We start from the raw sequence: 24,974 nt of genomic DNA, 5'->3' as shown, positions 1-24,974 counted from the left end.
TGAGTGATAGGTTTAGGGTGAGGGTTAGGGTTAGTGTGAGGTTGAGGGTAAGTTTAGGGTTACGGTTATTGTTATTGTTAGTGTTATGGTTAGGTTTAAGTTTACAGTGAGGGTGAGGCTGAGGGTGAGGGTTAGGTTTAGGTTTAGGGTTAGGGTTAGCTTAGGGTTAGGGTAAGGGTTAGGGTGAGGTTTTGGTTTAGTTTTATGATTACGGTGAGGGTGAGTGTTAGGTTTAGGGTGAGGGTTAGTGTTATTGTTAGGGTTAGGGTGAGTTACGGTGAAGGTGAGGGTGAGTGTGAGGGTTAGGGTTAGGGTGAGGTTTAGGGTTAGGGTTAGGTTTAGGGTGAGGGTGAGGGTGAGGTTTAGGGTTAGATTTAGGCTTAGGGTGAGTTTTAGATTGAGATTTAGGGTTAGGGTTAGTTTTAGGGTTAGTGTTAGGGTGAGGGTTAGGATGAGGGTGAGGGTTAGGTTGAGGTTTAGAGTTAGGGCTAGGATTAGGGTTAGCATTAGGGTGAGTGTTTGGGTTAGACTTAGGGTTAGGGTTTGGCTTAGCATTAAGCTGAGGGTGAGGGTGAGGGTGAGGATTAGGGTTTGGGTTTTGGTTAGGGTTAGCGTTTGGGTGAGAGTTAGGGTTAGGGTTAGGGTGAGAGTTAGGATGAGGATTAGTGTTAGGATTAGTGTTAGGGTTAGGGGTAGGGTGAGGGTTGGGATGATGGTGATGTTTAGGATTAGGATTAGGGTGAGGTTGAGGGTGAGTTCTAGGGTTAGAGTTAGGGTTAGAGTAAGGGATAGGGTGAGGTTTAGGGTTAGGGTTAGTGTTAGGGTTAGGGTTAGGGTGAGGATTAGTGTTATGGTGAGGGTTAGTTTTAGGGTTAGGATTAGGATTAGGGTTAGTGTGAGGGTGAGTATGAGGGTTAGGGTTAGGGTTAGGTTTAGGCTTAGCTATAGGCTGAGGTTGAGGGTGAGGGCGAGGTTTAGGGTTAGGGTGACGGTGAGATTTAGGGTTAGAGTTAGTGTTAAGTTGAGGTTTAGTTTGAGGGTTAGTGTTAGGGTTAGTGTTAGGGATAGGGTTAGGTTTAGGATTAGATTTTGGGTGAGGTTGAGTGTGAGGGTTATGGTTAGGATTATGATTAGGCTTAGGGTTAGGCTGAGGGTGAGGGTGAGGTTTAGGGTTTGGGTGAGTGTTAGGTTTATGGTTAGGGTGAGGGTTAGGATGAGGATTAGGTTTTGGATTAGGATTAGGGTGAGGGCTAGCATGAGGTTGAGGGTTAGGGTTAGGGTTAGGGTGAGGTTTAGGGTTAGGATTAAGTTTAAGCATAGGGTGGGGGTTATGGTTACGGTTATGATGAGGGTGAGGTTTAGGGTAAGTTTGATGGTTAGGATTAGGTCTAGGTTTAGGGTGAGGGTTAGGGTTAGGTTGAGGGCAAGGGTGAGGGTCAGGTTTAGGGTTAGGGTGAGGTTTAGGGTTAGGATGATGGTTAGTGTTACAGTGAGGATTAGTGTTAGGGTTAGGATTAGTGTTAATGTGAGGGTAAGTGTTAGGGTGAGGGTTAGGCTTATGGTGACGGTTATGGTTACAATGAAGGTTAGATTTAGTTTTAGTGTTATTGTTAGGGTTAGGGTTAGGGTTGCGGTTACTGTGAGTGTGAGGGTTAGGGTTCTGTTTAGGTTGAGGTTTATATTAAGGGTTAGGGTTAGAGTTTGGGTTAGGGTGAGGGTAAGGTTTAGGGTTAGAGTTAGCGTTAGTGTTAGTGTTAGGGTTAGGATGAGGCTTAGTGTGAGGGTTAGGGTTAGGCTTAAGCTTAGGGTTAGGTTTAGGCTTAGGCCGAGTTTGAGGGTTTCGTTTAGGGGTAGGGTGAGGGCTAGGGTGAGAGTGAGATTTAGGGTTAGGGTTAGGGTGAGGTTTAGGGTGAGGGTGAGGTTTAGGGTTAGGGTTAGGGTGAGTTTTAGGGTTATGGTTAGGGTTACGGTTAAGGCGAGGGTGAGGGTTAGGGTTAGAGTTAGGGTTAGGGTGAGGGTTAGGGGGAGGGTTAGTGTTAGTGTTAGTGTTGGGTGTAGGGTTAGGATGAGAGTTAGGGTGAGCGTGAGGGTTAGGGTAAGGGTTAGGATTAGGATTAGGGATAAGGTGAGGGTGAGTGTGAGGGTTAGTGTTAGTGTTAGGGTTAGTGTTAGCATTAGTTTTAGGGTGAGGTTGAGGGTTAACTTTAGGGTTAGGTTTAGAGTGAGGGTACGGGTGAGGGTTATGGTGAGGGTTAGGGATAGGATTAGCGTTAGGGTATGTGCTAGGATGAGCAATAGTGTTCAGGTTAGGGTTAGAGTGAGGGTTAGGTGCAGGTTTAGGTTTAGGTTTAGTGTTAGGGTTAGGGTTGGTGTTAGGTTTAGGAGTAGGGTTACGGTTACTGTGAGTGTGACAGTTAGGGTTAGGGTTAGGGTTAGGCTTAGGGTTAAGCTGAGGCTGAGGGTGAGGTTGAGGGTTAGATTTAGGGTGAGGGTTTTTTTTAGGGTTAGATTAAGGGTTAGTGTGAGGGTTAGGGTTAGATTAGGGTTAGGGTATGTCCTAGGTTGAGGATTAGGGTTAGTGTTAGGTTTATCGTGAGGGTGAGGGTGAGGTTTAGGGTTAGATGTAGGGTTAAGGTGAGGTTGAGGGTGAGGTTTAGGGTTAGGGTTAGTGTTAGGTTTAGGGTTAGGGTGAGGGTTAGGATGAGGGTGAGGATTAGGGTGAGGTTTAGTGTTAGGGCTAGGATTAGGATTAGGGTTAGCATTAGGGTGAGTGTTTGGATTAGGCTTAGGGTTAGGGTTAGGCTTAGCATTAATCTGAGGGTGAGGGTGAGGGTGAGGGTGAGGATTAGGTTAGGGTTAGTGTTTGGGTGAGAGTTACTGTTAGGGTTAGGGTGAGAGTTAGGATGAGGATTAGGGTTAGGATTAGTGTTAGGGTTAGGTTTAGTGTGAGGGTTAGGATGAGGGTGATGTTTAGGGTTAGGGTTAGGGTGAGAGTGAGGGTGAGGTTTAGGATTAGAGTTAGGGTTAGGGTGAGGGATAGGGTGAGGTTTAGGGTTAGGGTTAGTGATAGGGTTAGGGTTATGGTGAGGGTTAGTGTTAGGGTGAGGGTTATGTTTAGGGTTAGGATTAGGATTAGGGTTAGTGTGAGGGTGAGTATGAGGTTTAGGGTTAGGGTTAGGTTTAGGCTTAGGGATAGGCTGAGGGTGAGGGTGAGGGTGAGGGTTAGAGTTAGGGTGAGGGTGAGTTTTAGGGTTAGAGTTAGTGTTAAGTTGAGATTTACTGTGAGGGTTAGTGTTAGGTTTAGTGTTAGGGTTAGGGTTAGGGTGAGGTTTAGGGTGAGGGTTAGGGTTAGGGATAGGGTTAGGTTTAGGATGAGGTTTTGGGTGAGTTTGAGTGTGAGGGTTATGTTTAGGGTTATGATTATGCTTAAGGTTAGGCTGAGGGTGAGGGTGAGGTTTAGGTTTAGGGTGAGGTTTAGGTTTAGGGTTACGGTGAGGGTTAGGATGAGGGTTAGGTTTAGCATTCGGATTAGGGTGAGGGCTAGCATGAGGGTGAGGTTTAGGGTTAGGGTTAGGGTGAAGTTAAGGGTTAGGATTATTTTTAGGCATAGGGTGGGTGTTAGGGTTAAAGTTATGATGAGGGTGAGGGTGAGGGTAAGTTTGAGGGTTAGGATTAGGTCTAGGTTTAGGGTGAGGGTTAGGTTGAGGGCTAGGGTGAGGGTGAGGTTTAGGGTTAGGTTGAGGTTTAGGGTTAGGGTGATGGTTAGGGTTAGTTTGAGGATTAGTGTTAGGGTTAGGGTTAGTGTTAGGGTGAGGGTAAGTGTTAGGGTGAGGGTTATGTTTATGGTGACGGTTATGATTACAATGAGGGTTAGGTTTAGGTTTAGTGTTATTGTTAGGGTTAGGGTTAGGGTTACGGTTACTGTGAGAGTGAGGGTTAGGTTTCGGTTTAGGGAGAGGTTTATATTAAGGGTTAGGGTTAGAGTTAGGGTTACGGTGAGGTTTAGGGCTAGAGTTAGCTTTAGTGTTAATGTTAGGATTAGAGTGAGGGTTAGTGTGAGGGTTAGGGTTAGGCTTAAGCTTAGGGTTAGGCTTAGGCTTAGGCCAAGAGTGAGGGTGAGGGTTAGGGTTAGAGTTAGGGCAAGGGTTAGGGTTAGTGTTAGGCTGAGTGTTAGGATGAGGTGTAGGGTTAGAATTAGGGTTAGGGTGAGCGCTAGGGTGATGGTTAATGTGAGGGTTAGGCTTAGGGATAGGGTTACATTTAGGATTAGGTTTAGATTGAGGGTAAGTGTGAGGGTTAGGTTTAGGGTTAGACTTAGGGTTAGAGTCAGTGTTAGGGTTAGGGTTTGGTTTAGGGTGAGGGTGAGGGTTAGGGTTAGGGTTAGGTTGAGGTTGAGGGTTAGGGTTAAGGTTAGTGTGAAATTTAGGGTTATGGTGAGGGTTAGGGTTAGGGTTAGGGTGATGGCTTGGGTGAGAGTGAGGTTTTGGGTTAGGTTTAGGGTGAGGTTTAGGGTGAGGGTGAGGTTTAGGGTTAGGGTTAGCGTTACGGTGAGGGTGAGTGTTAGGGTTAGGGTGAGGGTTAGTGTTATTGTTAGGTTTAGGGTTAGAGTTACTGCGAATGTGAGGGTGACTGTGAGGGTTATGGTTAGGGTGAGGTTTAGGGTTAGTGTTAGATTTAGGGTGAGGGTGAGGGTGAGGTTTAGTGTTCGTTTTAGGGTTAAGGTGAGGGTTAGGGTAAGGTTTAGGATTAGGGTTAGAGTTAGGGTTTGGGTTAGTGTGAGGGTTAGGATGAGGGTGAGGGTTTTAGGTGAGGGTTTGGGTTAGGGTTAGGATTAGGATAAAGGTTAGTGTTAGGGTGAGTGTTTCGGTTAGGCTTAGGTTAAGTTTAGGCTTAGGGTTAAGATGAGGGTGAGGGTGAGGTTGAGGGTTAGGGTTAGGGTTTGTGTTAGGGTTATCGTTTGAGTGAGAGTTAGGGTTAGGGTTAGGGTGAGCGTTAGGATGAGGATTAAGTGTAGGATTAGTGTTAGGGTTAGTGTTAGGGTGAGGGTTAGGATGAGGGTGATGTTTAGGATTAGGGTTAGGATGAGGTTGACGGTGAGGTTTAGGGTTAGAGTTAGGGTTAGATTGAGGGATAGGGTGAGGTTTAGGGTTAGAGTTAGTGTTAAGTTGAGATTTACTGTGAGGGTTAGTGTTAGGTTTAGTGTCAGGGTTAGGTTTAGGGTGAGGGTTAGGGTGAGGGTTAGGGTTAGGGATAGGGTTAGGTTTAGGATTAGGTTTTGGGTGAGGTTGAGTGTGAGGGTTATGGTTAGGGTTATGTTTAGGCTTAGGGTTAGGCTGAGGGTGAGGGTGAGGTTTAGGTTTAGGGTGAGGTTTAGGTTTTGGATTAGGGTGAGTGTTAGGATGAGGGTTAGGTTTAGGTTTATGGTTAGGGTGTGGGCTATCATGAGGGTGAGGGTTAGGGTTACAGTTCGGGTGAGGTTTAGGGTTATGATTAGGTTTAGGCATAGGGTGGGGATTAGGGTTAAGGTTATGATGAGAGTGAGGTTTAGGGTAAGGTTGAGGGTTATGATTAGGTCTAGGTTTAGGGTGAGGTTTATGGTTAGGGTGATGTTTAGGGTTAGTGTGAGAATTAGTGTTAGGGTTAGGGTTAGTGTTAACGTGAGGGGAAGTGTTAGGGTGAGGGTTAGGTTTATGGTGATGCTAAGGGTTACAATGAAGGTTAGGGTTAGGTTTAGAGTTATTGTTAGAGTTATGGTTAGGGTTACGGTTACTGTGAGGGTGAGTGTTAGGGTTCGGTTTAGGGTGAGGTTTATATTAAGGGTTACGGTTAGAATTAGGGTTTGGGTGAGAGTGAAGTTTAGGGTTAGAGTTAGCGTTAGTGTTACTGTTAGTGTTAGGGTGAGGGTTATTGTGAGGGTTAGTTTGAGGGTTAGGGTTAGGATTAAGCTTAGGGTTAGGTTTAGGCTTAGGCTGAGATTGAGGGTTAGGGTTAGGGTTAGGGTGAGGGCTAGGGTGAGAGTGAGGTTTAGGGTTAGGGTTAGGGTGAGGTTTAGGGTGAGAGTGAGGTTTATGGTTAGGGTTAGGGTGAGGTTTAGGGTTAGGGTTAGGGTTACAGTTAAGGCGAGGGTGAGGGATAGGATTAGAGCTACGGTTAGGGTGAGGATTAGTGTTAGTGTTAGGGGTAGGGGTAGGGTTAGGCTGAGAGTTAGGGTGAGGGTGAGGGTTAGGGTAAGGTTTAGGATTAGGATTAGGGATAAGGTGAGGGTGAGTGTGAGGTTAGTGTTTGTGCTAGGGTTAGGGTTAGCATTAGGGTTAGGGTGAAGGTGAGGGTTAGCTTTAGGTTTAGGTTTAGAGTGAGTGTAAGGTTGAGGCTTATGGTGAGGGTTAGGGATAGGATTAGCGTTAGGTTATGTGCTAGGATGAGCAATAGGGTTAGGGTTAGCTTTAGAGTGAGGGTTAGGGTGAGGGTTAGGTTTAGTTTTAGTGTTAGGGTTAGGGTTAGTGTTAGGGTTAGGATTAGGGTTACGGTAACTGTGAGTGTGACAGTTGTTGTTAGGGGTAGTGTTTTGCTTAGGGTTAGGCTGAGGCTAAGGGTGAGGGTGAGGGTTTGGTTTAGGGTTAGAGTGAGGGTTAGGATGAGGGTTAGGGTTGGATTAGAGATAGGGTATGTCCTAGGGTGAAGATTAGGGTTAGTGTTAGGTTTATGGTGAGGTTTGTCGTTAAGGCTAGCGTCAGGGTTAGGGTTAGGGTGAGGGTTTGGGTTAGGGTTAGAGTTACGGTGAGGGTGAAATTTAAGTTTAGGTTTAGGGTTATGGTTATTCTTAGGGTTAGGGTTAAGGTTATGATGAACGTGAGGGTTAGGTTAAGGTAGAGGGTTAGGATTAGGTCTAGGTTTAGGGTGAGGTTTAGGGTTAGGGTGAGGGCTAGGGTGACGGTGAGGTTTAGGGTTAGGGTGCGGTTTAGGTTAGGGTGATGGTTAGGGTTAGTGTGAGGATTAGTGTTAGGGTTGGGGTTAGTGTTAGGGTGAGGGTAAGTGTTAGGGTGAGGGTTAGGGTTATGGTGACGGTTATGGTTACAATGAGGGTTAGGTTTACTTTTAGTGTTATTGTTAGGGTTAGGGTTAGGCTTACGGTTACTATGAGGGTGAGGGTTAGGTTTCGGTTTAGGGTGAGGTTTATATTAAGGGTTAGGGTTAGAATTAGGGTGAGGGTGAGGGTGAGGTTTAGGGTTAGAGTTAGCGTTAGTGTTACTGTTAGGGTTAGGGTAAGGGTTAGTGTGAGGGTTAGGTTAGGGTTAGGTTGAGTGTTAGGATGAGGTGAAGTTTTAGGATTAGGGTTAGGGTGAGCACTAGGGTGATGGTTCATGTGAGGCTTAGGTATAGGGATAGGTTTAGGATTAGGTTTAGATTGAGGGTGAGTGTGAGGGTTAGGGTTAGGGTTAGGCTTAGGGTTAGAGTCAGTGTTAGGGTTAGCGTTTGGTTTAGGGTGAGGGTGAGGTTTAGGTAAGGGTTAGGGTGATGGTGAGGGTGAGGGTTAGGGTTAGGTTTAGTGTGAAAGTCAGAGTTATGGTGAGGGTTATGGTTAGGGTGAGGGTTAGGGTTAAGGTTAGGGTTAGGGTGAGGGCTATGGTGAGAGTGAGGTTTAGGGTTAGGGTTAGGGTAAGGTTTAGGGTTATGGTTAGGGTTACGGTTAAGGCGAGGGTGAGGGTTAGGATTAGAATTAGGGTTAGGTTGAGGGTGAGGGTGAGGGTTTGTGTTAGTGTTAGTGTTAGGGGTTGGATTAGGATGAGGGATAGGGTGAGGGTTAGGGTTAGGGATAGGGTTAGTTTTAGGATTAGGTTTAGGGTGAGGGTGAGTGTGAGCGTTAGGGTTATGGTTAGGCTTAGGCTTAGGGTTAGGGTGTGGGTTAGGGTGAGGGTGCGTCTGATGATTAGTGTTAGGTTTAGGGTTAGGTTTAGGGTTAGGGTTAATGTTGTGTTTAGGGTCACAATCAGGATTAGTGTTACGCCTAGGGTTAGGCTTAGGGTTAGGCTGAGGGTGTGGGTGGGGGTTAGGATTAGGGTTAGGTTTCGGGTTAAAATTAGTGTTATTTTCAGCGTTATGGTTTTGGTTATGTTTGCGGTGAGGGTGAGGCTGAGGGTGAGGGTTATGGTTAAGTTTAGGCTTAGGCTTAGGGTTAGGCTGAGGGTGAGATTGGGGGTGAGGAATAGGTTTTGGGTGATGGTTAGTGTGCGGGTTAGGGTGAGGTTTAGGATGAGGGATAGGGTTAGGATTAGGTTTAGGGTGAGGGCTAGGGTGAGGTTGAGTGTTAGTGTTAGGGTTAAGCTTAAACATAGGTTTAGGCTGAGGGTGAGGCTGAGGGTGAGTGTTAGGGTTAGGGTGATGGATAGGGTTAGGGTTAGGATGAGTATTAGAATGAGGGTTAGGGTTAGGGTGACTGTTAGGGTGAGCGTGAAGGTCAGAGTAAAGATGAGGGTTAGGCTGAGGTTGAATGTTGCCCTAAGGGTAAGGGTTAGGATTAGGGTGATTGTTAGGGTAAGGATTAGGGTTAGGATGAAGGATAGATTGAAGATTAGGGTTAGGGTTAGTGTGAGGTTTAGGGTGAGGGTTAGGGTTAGAATTAAGATTAGGGTGGGGGCTAGGGTGACACTGAGGGTTAGGGTTAGGGTTAGGGTGAGGTTTAGGGTTAGGGTGAGATTTAGGGTTACTGTGAGGGTTAGTGTGAGAGTTAGGGTTAGTGTTAGGGTGAGGGTAAGTGTTAGGGTGAGGGATAAGGTTAGGTTAAGGCTTAGGTTTAGGGTTAGGGGTAGGGTTAGGGTTTGGGTTAGGGTGTGGTTGAGGCTGAGGATTAGGGTTAAGTTTAGGGTTAGGGTTAGGGTTATGTTTAGGGTTAAGGTTAGTATTATGGTGAGGGTTAGGCTTAGGCTAAGGGTTAGACTGAAGGTGAGGGTGAGGGTGGGGTTGCGGATTAGGTTTAGGGTTATGGTTAGGTTTAGGTTTATTGTTAGTGTTATGGTTCGGGTTAAGTTTGCGGTGAGGGTGAGGTTGAGGGTGAGGGTTATGGTTATGGTTAGGGTCAGGGTTAGGGTTAGGGTTAGGGTTAGTTTTATTGTTAGGGTTAGGGTTAGAGTTACGGTGAGGTTGAGGGTGAGAGTGAGGGTTTTGTTTAGGGTCAGGGTGATGTTTAGGGTTAGAGTTAGGGTGAGGGTGAGGGTTAGGGTGAGGGTTAGGTTTAGGTTTAGTTTTAGGGTTAGGGGAGGGAGGAGGGTTAGGTTGAGGTTTAGGGATAGGGTTAGGTTTAGCTTTAGGGTTAGGGTGAGGGTGAGTATGAGGGTTAGTGTGAGGGTTAGGCTTAGGCTTAGGGTTAGGCTGGGGGTGAGGTTGGGGGTGAGGATTAGGGTTATGGTGATGGTTCAGGTTAGGGTTAGTGTTATTGTTAGGGTTAGGTTTAGAGTTATGGTGAGGGTGTGGGTGCGGGTGAGGATTAGGGTTAGGGTTAGGGTGAGGGTTAGGATGGTGATTAGGGTTAGGATTAGAGTTAGGGTGAGTGCTAGGGTTTGGGTGAGGGTTAGGGTTAGTGTTAGGGTGAAGTTTAGGGTTAGGATTAGGGTTAGGGTGTGGGTGAGTGTTAGGATTAGAGTTGGGCTTAGGGTTAGGGTTAGGTTTAGGGTTAGTATTAGTGTTATTGTTAGGGTTAGGGTTAGAATTATGGTGATAGTGAGGGTACGGGTGAGGAATTTGGTTAGGGTTATGGTGGGGTATAGGGTTAGGGTTAGGGTTAGGGTTAAGGTGAGAGTGAAGTTTAGGGTTAGATCCAGTTTTAGTGGGAGGGTTAGGGTGAGGGTTAAGTTTAGGGTTAGTGTTAGGTTTAGTGTGAGGGTGAGAGTTAGGTTGAGGTTTAGGGTTGGGATTAGGGTTAGTGTGAGGCTTAGTGTTAGGGCTAGGGTTAGTGTTAAGTTGAGGGTATTTGTTAGGGTGAGGGTTTGGTTTAGGGTGAGGGTTATGGTTCAGGTGAGGGTTAGGGTTAGGGTTAGGGTTATTGTTAGGGTTAGGGTTAGAGTTACAATTACGGTGAGGGTGAGAGTGAGGGTTATATTTTGGGTTAGGATGAGGTTTAGGTTTAGGGTTAGGGTTAGAGTTAAGGTTAGGGTGAGAATGAGGTTTAGGGTTAGAGTTAGCCTTAGTGTTAGAGTTAGGGTTATGGTGAGGGTTAGGGTTAGGATTAGGCTTAGGCTAAGGCTTAGGCCGAGCATGAAGTTGAGGGTTAAGGTTAGGGTTAGGGTTAGGATTAGGGTTAGGGTGAGGGTTAGGGTGAGGGTTAGGATTAGAGATAGGGTTAGGGTTAAGAATAGGTTTAAGGTGAGGGTGAGGGTGAGGGTTAGTGTTAGGTTAAGGATTAGGCTTAGGTTTAGGGTGAGGGTTAAGTTTAGGGTTTGGGTTAGGGTGAGGGTGAGGATGAGGATTAGGATAAGTTTTAGGTTTAGGGTTAGGGTGAGGTTTAGGTTTAGGTTTAGGGTTAGGGTTAGGTTAGGCTTTCATTGAGAGGGTCAGGTTTAAGATTAGGCTTAGGCTTAGGTTAAGGGTGAGGGTGGGGGTGAAGATTAGTTTTAGGGTTAGATTTCGGGTTATTGTTAATGTTGTGGTTAGGGTTAAATTTGTGATGAGGGTGAGGCTGAGGGTGAGGGTTATGGTTATGGTTAGGGTTAGGGTTAGTGTTATTGTTAGGGTTATGGTTAGAGTTACGGTGAGTTTGAGGGTGAGGTTGAGGATTTTCGTTAGGGTGAGGTTTAGGGTGAAGTTTAGGGTTAGGGTTAGGGTTAAGGTTAGGGTGAGTGTTAGGTTTAGGGTTAGAGTTAGGGTTAGGGGGCAGTTTATGTTGAGGGTTAGGGTTAGACTTAGGGTTAGGGTAAGGGCTAGGATGAGGGTGAGTTTTAGGGTTAGGGTTAGGTTGAGGTTTAGGGTTAGGGTTAGGGTTAGGGTGAGGGTGAGGTTTAGGGTTATAGTTAGGGTTAGCATGAGGCAGAGGGTGAGGATTAGGGTTAGGGTGAGTGTTAGGGTTAGGGTTAGGGTGAGGGTTTAGCTGAGGGTGAGGGTTAGGGTTAGGGTTAAGGTGAAGGTGAGGGTTAGATTGAGGATTAGTGTTAAGGTTAGTGTGAGGTTTAGGGTGAGGATGAGAGTTAGAGTTAGTGTGAGGGCTAGGGTGAGGGTGAGGTTTAGGGTTAGTGTTAGGGTGAGGTTTAGGGTTAGGGTGATGGTTAGGGTTAGTGTGAGGGTTAGGTTTAGGGTTAGGCTTAGTGTTAGGTTGAGGGTTAGGTTTAGGGTGAGGGTTATGGTTATGGTTATGGTTAGGGTGAGGGTTAGGGTTAGAGTTAGGGTTATTGTTAGTGTTAGTGTTAGGGTTATGTTTACCGTGAGGGTAAGGGTGGGGGTTAGGGTTGGGTTTAGGATGAGGTTTAGGTTTAGGATTAGGTTTAGAGTTTGAGTTAGGGTGAGCGTGAGGATTAGGGTTAGAGTTAGGGTTAGTGTTAGGGTCAGGGTTAGGGTGAGAGTTAGGGTTAGGATTAGGTTGACGGTTAGGGTTACGGTTAGGTTTACGCTTAGGCTTAACTTAGGCTTAGGCTTAGCATGAGTGTGAGGGTTAGGGTTAGGGTTAGGATGAGGTTTAGGTTTAGGATTAGGGTTAGGGTGAGGACTTCTGGTTAGGGTGAGGCTTAGTGTTAGGGATAGGGTTAGTTTTCGGATTAGGGTTAGGGTGAGGTTGAGTGTGAGCATTAGGCTTAGGGTTAGGGTTAGGCTGAGGGTGATCTTGGGAGTGAGGAATAGGTTTTCGGTGATGGTTATGATTAGGGTTAGTGTGAGGGTTAGGGTCAGGATTAGGTTTAGGGTGAGGGCTAGGGTGAGGGTGAGTGTTAGGGTTAGGGTTAGGCTTAGGCTTAGGTTTAGGCTGAGGGTGAGGGTGAGGGTGAGGTTAGGGTTAGAGTGATTGATAGGTTTAGGATTAGGGTGAGTGTTTAGATGAGGGTTAGGGTTAGGGTGAGTGTTAGGGTGAGGGTGAGGGATAGATTGTGGATTACGTTTAGGGTTAGTGTGAGGATTAGGGTGAGGATGAGGGTTAGTGTTTGGGTGAGTGTTAGGGTGAGAATTAAGTTTAGGGTGGGGGCTAGGGTGTAGTCGATGGTTAAGGTTAGGGTGAGGGTGAGGTTTAGGGTTATTGTGAGAGTTTGGGTTACTGTGAGCGTTAGTGTTAGAGTTAGGGTTAGTGTTAGGGTGAGGGTAAGTGTTAGCTTGAGGGTTAGTGTTAGGTTGAGCGTTATGGTTAGGGTGAGGTTTAGGGTTAGTTTTAGGGTTATTGTGAGGTTTAGGGTTAGGGGAAGGGTGAGGGTGAGGATGAGGGTTAGAGTTAGGGGAGGTTTAGGGTTAGGGTTAGGGTTATAGTTAGGGTTAGGGTGAGTGTGAGGTTTAGGGTTAGAGTTAGGGTTCAGGTGAGGGTTAGGATGAGGATTAGGGTTAGGGTTAGTTTTAGGTTTAGGTTTAGGGTGAGGTTAAGTGTTACGGTTATGGTTAGGATTAGGGTTAGGGTGAGTGTGAGTGTGTGGGTTAGGGTTAGGTTTAGGTTTAGCCTTAGGGTTAGGCTGAGGGTTAGGTTGAGGGGGAGGGTTAGGTGTCGGGTGAGGGTTACGGTTAGGGTTAGTGTGAGGGCTAGGATGAAGTTTAAGTTTAGGATTAGGTTTAGGGTGAGGGCTAGGGTGAAGTTGAGGTTTAGGGTTAGGGTTAGGGTGAGGTTTAGGGTTAGGGTTAGGGTCAGTGTTAGTTTGAGGTTTAGGGTTAGAGATTGGTTTAGGGTGAGTGTTAGGGTGAGGGTTTGGCTTAGTGTTAGTGTTATAGTTAGGGTTAGGGTGAGGTTTAGGATGAGGGGGTGTGTTAGGGTTACGGTTAGGTTTAGGATTAGTGTTAGGGAGAGGGGGAGTGTGAGGGTTAGAGTTAGCCTTAGGTTTAGGCTGAGGGTGAGGTTGAGGGTGAGTGTTAGGGTTAGTTTGAGGGTTAGTGTTAGGGTTAGGGTGTGGTTTCGTGTTAGGGTTAGTGTTAGAGTTAGGATTAGGTTGAGGGTGAGGTTTAGGGGTAGAGTTAGGGTTAGGATGAGTGTTTTGTTGAGTGTTAGGGTTAGGGTGATTTTTAGGGTGGGGGTGACGATAAGGGTAAACGTGAGGGTTAGGCTAAGGGTGAGGGTTAGGGTTAGGGTTAGGGTTATGGTTAGGGTGAGATTTAGGGTTCGGGTTAAGTTTACGGTTAGGTTGAGGGTTACGGTAAGGGTTAGGATGAGGGCTAGGGTGAGGGTGAGGTTTTGGTTTAGAGTTAGGGTGAGGTTTAGGGTTAGGGTTAGGGTTAGGGTTAGGATGAGTGTGACTTTTAAGGTTAGATTTAGGTTTAGGTTGAGACTGAGGTTGATTGTTAGTGTTTGGGTTAGTATTAGAGTTAGGGTTAGGGTGAGGGTTAGGTAGAGTGTGAGGGTTAGGCTTAGTGTTAGGATTAGGATTATGGTAAAGGTTATTGTGAGTGTGAGTGTTAGGGTTAGGGTTAGGGTTAGGCTTAGATTTAAGCTGATGGTAAGGGTGAGGGTGAGGTTTAGGGTAAGTGTGAGGGTTAATGTTAGGATTAGGGTGAGAGTTAGGGTTCGGTTACGTTTAGGGTTAGGGTGAGGGTAAGGGTTACGGTTAGTATGAGGTTTAGGTTTAGATTTAGGGTTGGGGTGAGGGCTAGGGTGAGGCTGAGGGTGAGGGTTAGGGTTAGGGATAGGGTTAGGTTTAGGATTAGGTTTAGGGTGAGGGTGAGTTTGAGCGTTAGGTTTTGGGTTAGGGTTAGGCTTAGGGCTAGGGTGAGGGTTAGGGTTAGTATTTGGGTTAGGGTGAGGGTGCGGCTGAGGATTAGGGTTAGGTTTAGGGTTAGGGTTACAGTTACAGTGAGGATTAGGGTTAGGTTAAAAATGAGGGTTATGCTTAGGGTTTGGGTGAGGGTTAGGGTTAGGATTAGGGTTACAGTTACATTGAGGGTGAGGGTTAGGGTTAGGGTTAGAATGAGGTTTAGTTTTTGGGTTAGGTTTAGAGTTAGGTTTTGGATGAGGGTGAGATTTAGGGTTAGAGTTAGGGTTAGTGTTAGGGTTAGGTTTAGGTTGAGGGTTAATGTTAGGGTTAGGCTTAGGATTAGGCTTAAGCCGAGCATGAGGGTGAGGGTTAGGCTTCGGGGTATGGTGAGGGTTGGAGTTAGGATTAGGGTGAGGTTTAGGATGAGATTTAGGGTTTGGATTAGGGTAAGGGTGAGGGCTAGGGTGAGGGTTATGGTGAGACTAGGGATAGGGGTAGGGTTAGGTTTAGGAATAGGGTTAGGGTGAGTGTGAGTGTGACAGTTAGGGTTAGGTTTAGGATTAGGCTTAGAGTTAGGGTGAGGGTTAGGGTTAGGTTTAGGGTTAGGGTGAGGGTGAGGCTGAGGATTAAGGTTAGGTTTAGGGTTACGTTTAGGGTTATGTTTCGGTTTTGGGTTAGTGTTAGGGTTAGGGTTAGGGTTAGGGTTACGGTGAGGGTTAGGGTTATGGGTAGGGTAAGGGTTAGAATTAGGCTTAGGTTTAGGCTGAGGGTGAGGGTGAGGGTAAGGGTTAGGGTTAGGTTTATTGTGAGGGTTAGGTTTAGTTTTAGGGTTAGGGTAAGGGTTAGGATTAGGGTTAGGGTTAGGGTGAGGTTTAGGGTTTGGGTTAGGGTTAGAGTTAGGTTTAGGGTGAGCGTGAGGTTTAGGGTTAGGGTTAGGGTTAGGGTTAGAGTCACGGTTAGGTTGAGGGTTAGGTTTAGTGCTAGGGTTAGGGTTACAGTGAGAGTTAGGTGGAGGGTTAGTGTTTGGGTTAGGTTTAGGTTTAGGATTAGTTTTAGGGTGAGGGTTCCTGTGTGTGTTAGGGTTAGGTTTACATTTAGGCTTATGGTTAGGCTGAGCGTGAGGTTGAGGTTGAGGGTTAGGTTTAGGGTGAGGGGTAGGGTTTGGATTCAGTTTAGGGATAGGGTGATGGTTAGGGTAAGGGTTATGGTGAAGTTGAGGGTTAGGGTTAATTTGAGGGTTAGGGTTAAAATTAGGGTGATGGTGAGGGTGAGGTTTAGCGTTAGGTTAAGAGTGAGGGTTAGAATGATTGTTAGGGTTAGGATTAGGTTATGGTGAGGGCTATAGTGAGGGTGAGGTTTAGGGTTAAGGTTAGTGTGAGGTTTAGGTTTAGGGTTAGGGTTAGGGTGAGGGTGAGGTTTAGGGTTAGAATTAGGGTTAGGGTGAGGCTGAGGGTGAGGGTTAGGGTTAGGGTTAGGATTAGGGTAAGGGTTAGGGTGAGTGTGAAGGTTAGGTTTAGGATTATGGTTAGGCTAGTTTTAGACTGAGGGTGAGGGTGAGGGTGAGGGTTAGGGTTAGCGAGAGGGTTAGGTTTAGTGTTAGGGTGAGACTTAGGGTTCGGGTTAAGTTGAGGGTTAGGGTGAGGGTTAAGGTTTGGCTTAGTGTGAGGGTTAGGATGAGGATTAGGGTTAGGATTAGGGTTAGGGTGAGGGCTAGGGTGAGGGTGAGGGTGAGGGTTAGTGTTAGGATGGGGTTTAGGTTTAGGGTTAGGGTTAGGGTGAGGGTTAGGATGAGAGTTAGGCTTACGGTGATGTGAGTGTTAGGGTTAGGGTGAGGTTTAGGGTTAGTGTTAGGGTTAGGTTGATGGTGAGTGTTAGGATTAAGGTTAGGGTTAGGGTTAGGGTTAGGGTTAGGTTTAGGGTTAGGATTAGTGTTATTTTTAGGTTTATGGTTATAGTAACAGTGAGGGTGAGGGTGAGGGTGAGGGTGTGGGTTAGGGTGAGGGTTAGGGTGAGGTTTATGGTTATGTTTAGGATTAGGGTTAGGGTGAGGGTGAGGTTTAGGGTTAGATTTAGGGTTAGGGGCAGTGTTAGGTCGAGGGTTAGGGTTAGGGTTAGGGTTAGGGTTAAGGTTAGGGTGAGGGTTAGGTTGAGGTTTAGGGTTAGGGTTATGGTTAGTGTTAGTATTAGGGTGAGGGTTAGGGTTAGGTTACAACTTAGGCTTAGGGTTAGGCTGAGGGTGAGGGTAGGGGTGAGGATTAGGGTTAGGGTGATTGTTAGGATTAGGGTAAGGGTGAGGGCTCAGGTGAGGGTGAGGGTTGGGGTAAGGCTTAGGCTAAGGCTTAGGTTTAGGCTGAGGGTGAGGGTGAGGGTGAGGGTTAGGGTTAGGATGATGGTTAGGTTTACCCTTAGGGTGAGGGTTGGGATGAGGTTTAGGGTTAGGGTGAGGTTAGGGTGACATTGATGGTAAGGGTAAAGGTGAGGTTTACGCTGAGGGTGAGTATTAAGATAAGGGTGAGTGTTAGGGTTAGGTTTAGGGTTAGTGTAAGGGTTAGGGTTAGCGATAGGATGAGGGTTAGATTGAGGATTAGTGTTAGGGTTAGTGTGAGGTTTAGTGCGAGGATGAGGGTCAGGTTTAGGGTGAGGGTGAAGGTTAGAATTAGGGTTAGGGTGAGGGCTAGGGTGAGGGTGAGGATTAGGGTTAGTGTGAGGGTTCGTGTTAGGGTTAGGGTTAGTGTTATGGTGATGTAAGTGGTAGGGTGAGGGTTAGGGTTAGGGTGAGGGTTATGGTTAGGGTGAGGGTGAGGGTTTGGTTGAGGGTGAGGGTGAGTGTGAGAGTGAGGGTTAAGGTTAGGCTTAGGGTTAGGGTGAGGGTTAGGGTTAGGATTTGGTTTAGGGTAGGGTTCCGCTTAGGGTTCGCGGAAGGGTGAAGGTTAGATTGAGTTTTATGGTTAGGGTTAGGGTGAGGGCTAGGGTTAGGGATAGGTTTAGGTTTAGGATTAGGGTTAGGGTGAGGGTGTCGGTAAGGTTAAAGGTGAGGGTTAGCCTGAACGTGAGGGTTAAGGTAAGGGTGAGGGTTAGGCTTAGGGTGAGGGTTAGGTTTAGGGTTGGGGTGAGAGTTAGGTTTCAGGTTCAATTTAGGGTTAGGTTGAGGGTTAGGGTAAGGGTTACGGTGACGGTGAGGGTTAAGGTTAGGTTCAGGGTTAGTGTTAGGATTAGGGTTAGTGTGAGGTGAAGTTTAAGGTTAGTGTTAGGGTGAGGGTTAGGATGAGGGTTAGGGATAGGATTAGGGTTAGGGTGAGGGCTAGTTTGAGTTTGAGGTTTAGGGTTAGCGTTAGGGTGAGCTTTAGGGTTAGGGTTAGGGTTCGGGTTAGGATGAGGTTGAGGTTTACGGTTAGAGTTATGGTTAGGGTGAGGCTGAAATTGAGGGTTAGAGTTAGGGTTAGTGTTAGAGTTAGGGTTAAGTTGAGGGTTAGGTTGAGGCTAAGGGTTAGGCTAAAGGTTAGGATTAGGATTAGCATAAGGGTTAGGGTGAGTATGAGGGTTAGGGTTAGGGTTAGGCTTAGGGTTAGGCTGAGGGTGAGGTTGAGAGTGAGGGTTAGGGTTAGGTTTACGGTGAGAGTTAGGGTTCGGGTAAATTTAGGGTTAGGGTGAGGGTTAGGGTTAGGTTTATGGTGAGCTTGAATTTTAGGGTAAGGTTGAGGCTTAGGGTTAGGATTATGGTTAGGGTAAGGGTTAAGGTTAGGGTTAGGGTAAAGTTAAGATTGAAGATTAGGGATAGGGTGAGGGCTAGGTTGAGGGTGAGGTTTAGTGTTAGTGTTAGATTAAGGTTTAGGGTTAGAGTTAGGGTTAGGGTGAGGGTTAGGTTGAGGGTTAGGTTTATGGTGAGGGTGAGGGTTAGGGTTAGGGTGAGGGTTAGGGTGAGGATGATGGTAAGGGTAAAGGTGAGGTTTAGGCTGAGTTTGAGTGTTAGGGTGAGGGTTAGGGTTAGGTTCAGGGTGAGTGTTAGATTGAGGATTAGGGTTAGGGTTAGTGTGAGGTTTAGGGTGAGGATGAGGGTTAGGGTGAAGGTGAGGGTTAAAATTAGGGTTATGATGAGGGCTAGGGTGAGGGTGAGTGTTAGGGTTCGGGATAGGGTTATGGTGAGGTTTAGGATTAGGTTGAGGGTTAGGGTTAGTGTGAGGGTTAGTGTTCGGCTTAGGGTCAGTGTTAGGGTGAGGGTAAGTGTTAGGGTGAGTGTTAGGTTTTGAGTGAGGGTTATGGTTGGGTGAGGTTAGGGTTAGGGTTATTGTTAGGGTTAGGTTTAGAGATACGTTTATGGTGAGTGTGAGGGTGAGAGTTAGGGTTAGGTTTAGGGTGAAGTTTAGTGTTAGTGTTAGTGTTAGGGTTAGGGTTAAAGTGAGGGTGAGGTTTAGGAGTAGAGTTAGGTTTAGGGTGAAGGTTAGGGTAAAGGTTAGGGTTAGGGTGCGGGTTAGGGTGGGGTTGAGGGTAAGGGTAAATTTGAGGGTTTGGCTGAGGGTGAGGGTTACAGTAATGGTGAGGGTTAGGGTTAGGGTGAGGGTTAGTGTTAGGGTTAGGATGAGGATGAGGGTTAGATTGAGGATTAGTGCTAGGGTTAGTGTGAGTTTTAGGGTGAGATTGAGGGTTAGGGTTAGTGTTAGGATGAGGTTTACTGTTAGGGTGATGCTTAGGGTTAGTGTGAGCGTTAGTGTTAGCGTTAGGGTTTATGTTAAGGTGAAGGTAAGTGTTTGGGTGAGGGTTAGTTTTAGGGTTAGAGTTATGGTTAGGGTGAGTGTGAAGGTTAGGGTTAGGGTTATTGTTAGGGTTAGGTTTAGGGTTATGGTTAGTGTTAGTGTTAGGGTTAGGGTTAGGGTTAGGGTTAGGATGAGGTTTAGTTTTAGTCTTAGGATTAGAGTTAAGCTTAGGGTGAAGGTGAGATTTAGGGATAGAGTTAGCTTTAGTGTTAGCGTTAGTGTTAGGGTGAGGGTTAAGGTTAGGTTTAGGCTTAGGCTTAGGCTTAGCCATGGGCTTAGGCCAAGCATGAGGGTGAGGGTTAGGGTTCGGGTTAGGGTTCGGGTTAGTGTGAAGTTTAGATTGAGGTATAGGGTTAGGATTAGGGTAAGGGTGAGGGCTAGGGTTAGGGTTAGGGTTTGGGCTAGGGTTAGGGATAGGGTTAGGTTTAGGATTAGGGTTAGGGTGAGGGTGAGTTTGAAGTTTATGGTTAGGGTTAGGCTTAGAATTAGGGTGAGGGTTACGGTTAGGGTTTGGGTTAGTGTGAGGGTGAGGTGAGGATTAGGGTTAGTTTTAGGGTTAGGTTTAGGGTTAGAGTTATGGTAAGGCTTAGGCTTAGGATGAGGGTGAGGGTGGGGTTGAGGATTAGAGTTAGGGTTTGGGTTAGGCTTAGCGTTAGGTTTATTGTTATTGTTATGATTAGGGTTAAGTTTGCGGTGAGCATGAGGCTGAAGGTGAGGCTTATGGGTAGGGTTAGGGTTAGGGGGAGGGATAGGGGGAGGTTTAGGGTTAGGGTTAGTGTTAGGGTAAGTGTGAGGGTGAGGGTTAGGTCGAGGTTTAGGGATAGGGTTAGGTTTAGGAATAGGGTTAGGGTGAGACTGAGTGTGAGGTTTAGGGTGAGGATTAGGCTTAGGCTTATGGTTAGGCTAAGAGTGAGGGTGGGCTTGAGGATTAGGGTTAGGGCTAGGCTTGGGCTTATGGTTAGGCTGAGTGTGAGGATGGAGGTGAGTATTAGAGTTAGTGTGATCGTTTGGATTAGGGTAAGGGTGAGGGCTCGGGTAAGGGTAAGGGTTAGGGTAAGGCTTAGGCTTAGGCTTCCAGTTAGGCTGAGGGTGAGTTTGAGGGTGAGGGTTAGGGTTAGCGTGATGGCTAGGTTTATTGTTAGGGTGAGGGTTAGGATGAGGTTTAGGGTTCGGGTGAGGTTAGGGTGAGGATGATGGTAAGGGTAAAGAGGTTTACACTGAGGGTAAGGGTTAAGATGAGGGTGAGGGTTAAGGTGAGGGTGAGGGTTAAGTTAAGGGTGAGGGTTAGGTTTAGGGTGAGGCTGAGTGTGAGGTTTAGGCTGAGGATTAGGCTTAGGCTTACAGTTAGGCTAAGGGTGAGGGTGGGGTGAGGGTGGGGGTGAGGATTAGGGTTAGGGTGATGGTTAGGGTTAGTGTTATTGTTAGGGTTTGGGTTAGAGTTACGATGAGTGTGAGGGTGCGGGTGAGGGTTAGCATTAGGGTTAGGGTGGGGTTTAGGGTTGGGTTAGGATTATGGTTAGGGTGAGGGTGAGGTTTAGGGTTAGATACAGTGTTAAGGGGATAGTTAGTGTGAGGGTCATGGATAGGGTTATTGTTAGGGTTAGGGTGAGGGTGAGGGTTAGGTTGAGGTTTAGGGTTAGGGTTAGGATTATAGGGTTAGTGTGAGGGTTAATGTTATGGTTAGGGTTAGTTTTATGGTGAGGGTTGTTAGGGTTTTGGTTATTGTGAGGGTTATCGTTGGGATGAGGGTTAGGATAAGGGTTAGGGTTATTGTTAGGGTTAGGTTTAGCGTTTCGGTTACGGTGAGAGTGAGGGTTAGGGTTAGGGTTAGGGCGAGGTTTAGGGTTTGGTTTAGGGTTAGAGTGAGGGTTAGGGTGAGTGTGAGGATTAGGGTTAGAGTTAGGGTTAGGGTGAAGATTACTTTGACGTTTAGGGTTAGGGTTAGTGTTATGGTTAGGGTTAGGCTGAGAGTTAGGGAGAGGGTTAGGATTACAGTTAGGGTTAGTTTTATGGTTAGGGTTAGCCTAAGTGTTAGGGTGAGGGTGAGGTTTAGAGTTAGAATTAGGGTTAGGGTGAGGCTGAGGGTGAGAGTGAGGGTTAGGATTATTGTTAGCATTAGGATTAGGGTTTGGGTTAGGGTGAGATTGAGGGTTAGGGTTAGGGTTAGGGTTAGCCTTAGGTTTAGGCTGAGGGTGACGGTGAGGGTGAGGGTGAGGGTTAGGGTTAGTTTAAGGGTTAGGGTTAGGGTTAGGGTGAGGTTTAGTGCTAGGGTTAATGTTAGAGTTAGGGTTAGAGTGAGGGTGAGGTTTAGGGGTAGAGTTAGGGTTAGGGTGAGGGTTAGGTTGAGAGTTAGGGTTAGGGTTAGGGTTAGGGTTGTTGTGAAGGTAAGGGTAAACGTGAGAGTTAGGCTGAGTGTGAGGGTTATGGCAAGGGTGAGGATTAGGGTTAGGGTGAGAGTTAGGGTTAGGGTTAGTGTGAGAGTTAGGATTCGGGTTAAGTTTAGGGTTAGGGTTAGGGTTAGGCTAAGAGTTTCGGTGAGGGTGAGGGTTAGTGTGAGTTTGAGAGTTAGGGTTAGAATTAGGGATAGGGTGAGGGTTAGTGTTAAGGTTAGTGTTAGGGTGAAGGTTAGGATGAGGGTTAGGGTTAGGATTAGGGTTAGGGTGTGGGCTAGTGGCAGGTGAGGTTTACGGTGAGGGTTAGGGTGAGTTTTACGGTTAGGTTAGGGTTAAGGTTAGGGGGAAGTTGAGTTTAGGGTTAGAGTTAGGGTTAGGGTGAGGCTGAGGTTGAGGGTTAGGGTTAGGGTGAGGTTTAGTGTTAGGATTAGTGTTAGAGTTAGGGTTAGAGCAAGGGTTAGTTTGTGGGTGAGGGTTAGGCTTAGCATTAGGATTAGGTTTAGGCTGAGGGTGAAGGTTAGTTTGAGGGTTAGGGTTAGGTTGAGGGTTAGGGTTAGGTTGAGGGTTAGGTTTAGGATTAGGGTTAGGGTGAGGGTTAAGTTTAGGGTTAGGGTGAGGGTAAGGATGAGGATTAGGGTTAGGATTAGGGTTATGGGGAGGGCTAGTATGAGTGTGAGGGTTAGGGTTAGTGTTAGATTGAGGTTTAGGGTTAGGGATAGCTTTAGGTTGAGGGTTAAGTTGAGGTTAGGGTTACAGTGAGTGTGAGGGTTAATGTTAGGGTGAGGGTTAGGGTTAGGATTTTGGTTAGGGTGAGAGTGAGTGTTAGGATTAGGGTTAGGTTTAGGGTTAGGTTTAGGTTTAGGGTTAGGGTGAGGGTTAGGGTGAGGATGATGGTAAGGGTAAAGGTGAGGTTTAGGGTGAGGGTGAGGGTTAAGATAAGCGTGAGGGTTAGGTTTAGGCTTAGGTTTAGAGTAAGGGGTAGTATTAGGGTCAGGGGGATTGTTAGATTGAGGATTAGGGTTAGCGTTAGTGTGAGGTTTAGAGTGAGGATGAGGGTTAGGGTTAGGGTGAGGGTGAAGGTTAGAATTAGGGTTAGGGTGAGGGCTAGGGTGAAGGTGAGGGTGAGGGTAAGGGTTAGGCTTAGGCTTAGGATTAGGCTGAGCATGAGATTGAGGGTGAGTGTTAAGGTTAGTGTGATGGTTAGGTTTACAGTTAGGGTGAGGGTTAGGATGAGGTTTAGGGTTAGGGTGAGGGTTAGGTTGAGGTTTAGAGTTAGGGTTAGGTGACGATGATGTTCAGGGGTACAGTTAGGGTTAGGATGAGGGTTAGGGTTAGGGTGCAGGTTAGCCTAGGGGTGACGGTAAGGGTAAAGGTGAGGGTTAGGCTGAGGGTGAGGGTTCCGGTAAGGGTGAAGGTTAAGGTTAGGGTGCGGGTTAGTGTTAACATTAGGGTGAGGGTGAGGGTTAGATTGAGGATTAGTGTTAGGTTTAGAGTGAGATTTAGGGTGAGGCTGAGGGTGAGGGTTAGGGTTAGGGTTAGTGTTAGGTTTACGGTTAGGGTTAGGGTGAGGGTTAGGGTCAGGGTTAGGCTTAGGTTTAGGGTTAGGTTTAGGCTGAGGGTGAGGGTGAGGGTTAGGGTGAGGATGAGGGTTAGGGTTAGGGTGAGGGCTAGGGTTGGGTGAGGGTTAAGGATAGGGTTATCGTAAGGTTTAGGGTTAGGGTGATGTTTAGGGTTAGTGTGAGGGTTAGTGTTAGGTTTAGGGTTATTGTTAGGGTTGGGGTAAGTGTTAGGGTGAGGTTTAGGGTTAGGGTGAGGGTTATAGTTAGGGTGAGGGTTAGAGTTATGGTTAAGGTTATTGTTAGGGTTAGGCTTAGGGTTATGGTGAGGGTGAGGGTGAGGGTTACGGTTAGGGTTAGGATGAGGTTTAGTTTTATGGTTAAGGATAGGATTAGGGTTCGGGTGACAGTGAGGTTTAGGGTTAGAGTTAGTGTTTGTGATAGGGTTAGGGTTAGGGTGAGGGTTAGGGTTACTCTTATGCTTAGGCTTAGGCTGAGCATGAGGGTGAGGGTTAGGGTTAGGGTGATGGTTCTGGTTAGGATTAGTGTTATTGTTAGGGTTAGGGTTAGAGTTACAGTGAGGGTGAGGGTGCCGGTGAGGGTTAGGGTTAGGGTTAGGGTGGGGTTTACCGTTAGAGTTAGGGTTAGTGTTAGGTTGAGGGTGAGGTTTAGGGTTAGATTTAGGGTTAGTTTTAGGGTGAAGTTTAGAGTTAGAGTTAGGGTTAGCGTGCGTCTGAGGGTGAGGGTTATGGTTCGGATTAGGGGTTGGGTGAGGGTGACGGTGAGGGTTAAGTTTAGTGTTAGGGTGAGGATTAGGTTGAGGGTTAGGGTTAGGATTAGTGTTAGGGTGAGGGCTAGGGTGAGGTTGAGGTTTAGGGTTAGAGTTATGGTGAGGTTTAGGGTTAGGGTTAGTGTTAGGGTTAGGGTGAGTGTAAGGTTTAGGGTTAGTGTTAGGGTTAGGGGGAGGCTGAGTTTGAGGTTTAGGGTTAGTGTTAGTGTTAGATTTAGGGTTAGGGTGAGGGTTAAGTTAAGTGTGAGGGTTAGGCTTAGGGTTAGGATTAGGTTTAGGGTAAGGGTTAGGGTGAGTGTGAGCGATATGGTTAGGGTTAGGGTTAGGCTTAGGGTTAGACTGAGAGTGAGGGCTGGGGTGAGGGTTAGGTTAAGGGTGAGTGTGAGGGTTAGGGTTAGGGTGAGGGTTAGGGTTAGGGTTACAGTGAGCGTGAGGGTTAAGGTTAGGTTGAGAGTTAGTGTTAGTCTTAGGGTTAGGGTGAGGGTTAAGGTTAGCATTAGGGTGAGGGTAAGGATGAGGATTAGGGTTAGGATGAGGGTTAGGGTGAGGGCTAGGGTGAGGTTGAGGGTTAGGGTTCGTGTAAGATTAAGTTTTAGGGTTAGGGTTAGGGTTAGGGTGAGGATTAGTTTGAGGATTAGGGTTACAGTGAGGGTGAGGATTAGGGTTAGGGTTAGGGTTATGATTAAGGTTAGCTTGAGGGTGATTATTAGCATTAGTTTTAGGGTGAGGGTTAGGTTTAGGTTTAGGGTTAGGATTAGTGTTGTTAGGGTTAGGGTTAGAGTTATTGTGAGTGTGAGGGTGAGGGTGAGGGTTAGGGTTAGGGTTAGGTTTATTGTTAGGTTTAGGGGTAGGGTTACGGTTACTGTGAGGGTGAGGGTGAGGATTAGGGTTAGGGTTAGGATGAGGTTTAGGTTTAGGGTTAGGGTTAGAGTTAGGGTTAGATTCAGGGTTAGGGTTAGGCTTAGGCTTAGGCTTAGGCTTCGGCCGAGCATGAGGGTGAGGGTTCGTGTTCGTGTTCGGGTGAGGTTAGGGTTAGGTTTAGGGGTAGGTTGGGAGTTAGGTTGAGGTTTACTGTTAGGATAAGTTTAAGGGTTAGGGCTAGGCTGAGGGTTAGGGTGAGGGTTTGGGTTAGGGATAGGGTTAGGTTTAGGATTAGGGTTAGGGTGAGGGTGACTGTGAGGGTTAGGATTAGGGTTAGGGTTAGGCTTAGAGTTAGGATGAGGGTTAGGGTTAGGGTGATGTTGAGGCTGAGGATTAGTGTTAGGTTTAGGGTTAGGTTTAGGGTTAGTGTTATTGTTAGGGTTAAGGTTAGGGTTAGGTTTAGGGTAAGGGAGAGGTTTAGATATAGGGTTAGGGTGAGGGTTAGTGTGAGGGTTAGTGTTAGGGTTAGTGTTAGGTTTAGGTTGAGTGTGAGGGTTAGGGTGAGGGTTATGTTTAGATTTAGGATTAGGTTTAGGCTGAAGGTTAGGGTGAGGCTGAGGGTTAGGGTGAGGATGAGGGTTAGGTTTAGGGTTAGGGCTAGTGTTTGGTGAGGGTTAGGGATAGGGTTAGCGTGAGGTTTAGGGTTAGGGTAATGGTTAGGGCTAGTGTGAGGGTTACTGTTAGGGTTAGGATTATTGTTACGTTTA

This window comes from Dipodomys merriami, unplaced genomic scaffold, assembly GCF_024711535.1.
Source record: "Dipodomys merriami isolate MVZ:Mamm:240054 unplaced genomic scaffold, mDipMer1.0.p SCAF_228, whole genome shotgun sequence".
Classification (NCBI taxonomy): Eukaryota; Metazoa; Chordata; class Mammalia; order Rodentia; family Heteromyidae; genus Dipodomys; species Dipodomys merriami.
Note: the sequence above shows the minus strand (reverse complement) of the source record.